The 3,962-nt window shown below is 49.9% G+C and overlaps 1 non-coding gene across 1 annotated transcript; it reads right to left on the bottom strand.

Annotated features, from left to right (window-relative positions):
* Positions 1-3,198: 3,198 nt before the first annotated feature.
* Positions 3,199-3,305, bottom strand: LOC116967530. Its single transcript, XR_004410247.1, has one exon. It is a non-coding gene; the product is annotated as a U6 spliceosomal RNA (small nuclear RNA).
* Between the last annotated feature and the right edge of the window lie 657 nt (positions 3,306-3,962).

A 3,962-nucleotide genomic window follows, 5' to 3' on the forward strand; every position in this document is an offset into this window, starting at 1 on the left:
CAGTCTTTCATCGGTCCTAATGGCAGAGTCCCATTGACAATTTTTTTCTGCATTTAATCCTGGGTTTAACCTGAGGTTGTCCCTGAGGTGTGGGAAACGAGAGCTAGATAAGAAACCTGAACGGAAACCTCGGGAGACTTTGCGCCCCACCCAAGGTTTCCGTGGGGTTCCCGGAGGTTTTTGGTCAGTCTCCCTACCTGCTTCCACTACCTGCAACCTCCGGCAACCACCTGCAACCTCCGGGAACCGCACAGAAACCTTGGGTGGGGCGCAAAGTCTCCATTCAGGTTTCCTAAGTGGGACAGCGGCATAACTCTGCGGGACAGGCAACAAGACTTGAGGTGCTTTTGTGCTCCAGAGATGCTGCCTGTCCCGCTGAGTTACTCCAACTTTTTGTGTCTATCTTCGATTTAAAACCAGCATCTGCAGTTCCTTCCGACACAGCTAGATAGGAACGTTCAGGACCACCGAGATCTTGTGCTGAAGGTTCAACTGTAAATGGAGTCCATTTGAGACAGAGGCCACAGCACAAGTCTCCTTGGAACCCTGAGGCATTGGTGACAGGAAGAAACATGTTTTAGTTTTAGTTTAGAGATACAGCACGGAAACAGGCCCTTCGGCCCACCGAGTCCACACCGACCAGCGATCCCTATCCGACAAACACTCGGGACAATTTACATTCATACAAAGCCAATTGAGCTACAAACCTCTACCTCTTTGGAGTGTGGGCGGAAACTGACGATCTCGGAGAAAACCCACACAGGTCACGGGGAGAACATACTAACTCCGCACAGACAGCACCCATAGTCAGGATCGAACCTGGGTCTCTGGTATTGTAAGGCAGCAACCCTACTGCTGTGCCACCGTGCTGCCTTCAGGCTTGTAGGTTAATTGGCCTCTGTAAATTGCCTGTGCTGTGTAGGATAAAACTAGTGTACAGGTGATCGTTAGTCGATGTGGTCTCAGTGAGTAAGGGACCCGTTTCCACGCTGTATCTCTAAACTAAACTAATCGAGAATTTATCGATCTCTGCTTTAAAAATTAACCTCAACATCAACCTAAACCCGAGTCACTAATCATAATAATAATAATAATAATGGATGGGATTTATATAGCGCCTTTCTAATACTCAAGGCGCTTTACATCGCATTATTCATTCACTCCTCAGTCACACTCGGTGGTGGTAAGCTACTTCTGTAGCCACAGCTGCCCTGGGGCAGACTGACGGAAGCGTGGCTGCCAATCTGCGCCTACGGCCCCTCCGACCACCACCAATCACTCACACACATTCACACACATTCACACACAGGCAAAGGTGGGTGAAGTGTCTTGCCCAAGGACACAACGACAGTATGCACTCCAAGCGGGATTCGAACCGGCTGCCTTCCGGTTGCCAGCCGAACACTTAGCCCATTGTGCCATCTGCCGTCCCAATCATCTGGAATATATCTGGAACGAGGAGGTGCTCTTGGTGTTATGAGTAAAGACTCTGTTGGGGGAGTCCAGAACCAGGGGCCACACACAGTTTAAGAATAATGGATTAGCCATTTAGAACGGAGACGAGGAAACACTTTTTCTCACAGAGAGTGGTGAGTCTGTGGAATTCTCTGCCTCAGAGGGCGGTGGAGGCAGGTTCTCTGGATGCTTTCAAGAGAGAGCTGGATAGGGCTCTTAAAGATAGCAGAGTCAGGGGATATGGGTGGGGAGAAGGCAGGAACGGGGAACTGATTGGGGATGATCAGCCATGATCGCATTGAATGGCGGTGCTGGCTCGAAGGGCCAAATGGCCTCCTCCTGCACCTATTGTCTATTGCCTACTCATACTGCCCAGGCAGTGGAGAACTGAGTGACTATATTTCAAAGCTTAGCGAACTGTTCCACCAGGCACCTTGAGTCCCACCGAGGGGCAAATGCAGGCACTGCTGGCACAGTTAATTTGAGAGCTCTGCTATTCAGCTGGAGGCTGTGTTACTGCTGCCGTCCTGATAAACTCACCAGTTACTCAGTGTATTATTCATGGCGAGAGCAGGGCTGGTGACGCCTGCACGGAGTAGGTACTGAACGTATCGCCAGGGGAGTCAGCTATTCCAGGGAACCACAACCTCCGAGGAAAATATGTCACTCCAGCTTTGAAGGGGGGCTGTTTCATTCAATTTATGGTATTCCCAAGTGCCGCTATTTCAATTTTATGAACACACCTATAAATCTTTTCGGAACAGGAACAGACCTATTCCATTGTGTTTTTAAATTCAATCGATTCCTCTCCTGCCCACAAGCTAAATATAGGTCTCACTCCATCCTCTGCAGTGCTAGCTCTGATCATGGCTACAAATTGGGCTTGGCTAATTGTACACACCGCAAACGTTTGTTTCCTGAAGGGTCTAGTTTAAAAAGACAAGGGTTTAGTTTAGAGATACAGCACGGGAACAGGCCCTTCGGCCCACCGAGTCCGCACCGACCAGCGAGCCCCACACATTAACACTATCCTGCACACACAAGGGACAATTTACACTTATACCATGCCAATTAACCTACAAACCTGCACGTCTTTGGAGTGTGGCCCTTCATGCTGGCTCGAAGGGCCGAATGGCCTACTCCTGCACCTATTGTCTATTGTCACGAAAAAACTCCGTACAGACAGCACCCGTAGTCGGGATCGAACCCAGGTCTCTGGTGCTGTAAGGCAGCAACTCCACTGTGCCTTCACATCTCTGTGAGGATAGACACAAAGTGCTGGAGCACCCTGCACATACGAGGGACAATTTACACTTACACCAAGCCAATTGACCTACAAAACTGCACGTCTTTGGAGTGCGGGAGGAAACCAAATATCTCGGAGAAAATTCACGGGGAGAATGCACAAACTCCATACAGGCAGCACCCGTAGTCGGGATCGAACCCGGGTCTCCGGCACTGTACGCGCTGTAAGGCAGCAACTCAACCGCTGCTCCACCGTGCCGCCCCTTAAAAAGATATGGAACGCTTCACAAACTTGCGTGCCATCTTGTGTGAATGTGTGTGAATGTGTGTGAGTGATTGGTGGTGGTCGGAGGGGCCGTAGGCGCAGATTGGCAGCCACGCTTCCGTCAGTCTGCCCCAGGGCAGCTGTGGCTACAGAAGTAGCTCATCACCACCGAGTGTGACTGAGGAGTGAATGAATAATGCGATGTAAAGCGCCTTGAGTATTAGAAAGGCGCTATATAAATCCCATCCATTATTATTATTATTATTATCTTTGCGCAGGGACCAGGCTAATTTTCGCTGCATCATTCCAATTTTAGTATCGGTGCTGCCAAAGTGAGCACAGGCATTGGTTTTACTCGCAGGCCGTGGATGTGGGCTCTGGGCCTGCTGCAGACAAACCAAGGCCAACGCGGTCACAGAGTCCTGTAGCAGGGTCACAGGACCTTCGGCCCATCGAGTCCATGCCGAACATCCAGCAGCGAGAAGGTGCGAGAATGGGGTTGAGAGGGAATGATAGATCAGCCATGATCAAATGGCGGAGCAGACTCGATGGGCCGAATGGCCTCATTTTGGCTCCAATATCTTATGGTCGTCTGATCTTAAACTGATCGCCTGTCATTCACCGTACATTCGCTGCAACTCTTTTATACCCCGCTCCTGATTCTACTGCCCACTTACACATCAGAACAATCTGTAACCAATTAGATTCTTGATTGTATGGGGAGAAGGCAGGAGAATTGTGTAGGAGAGAGAGATAGATCAGCCATGATTGAATGGTGGAGTAGATGGGCCGAATGGCCTAATTCTGCTCCTGTCCCTTATGACCTTGTTACATTATTAACAACGACCGGCGTGGGCGGCCAGGGATCCCCTGGTTCAATCCTGACTATGGGAGCTTGTACATTCTCCCCGTGTCTGCGTGGGTTTTCTCCGAGTTCTTCAATTTCCAAAGACGTACAGGTTTGTAGGTTAATTGGCTTGGTGTATGTGTAAGTGTG

The sequence above is a fragment of the Amblyraja radiata genome, chromosome 39, assembly GCF_010909765.2.
Source record: "Amblyraja radiata isolate CabotCenter1 chromosome 39, sAmbRad1.1.pri, whole genome shotgun sequence".
NCBI lineage: Eukaryota > Metazoa > Chordata > Chondrichthyes > Rajiformes > Rajidae > Amblyraja > Amblyraja radiata.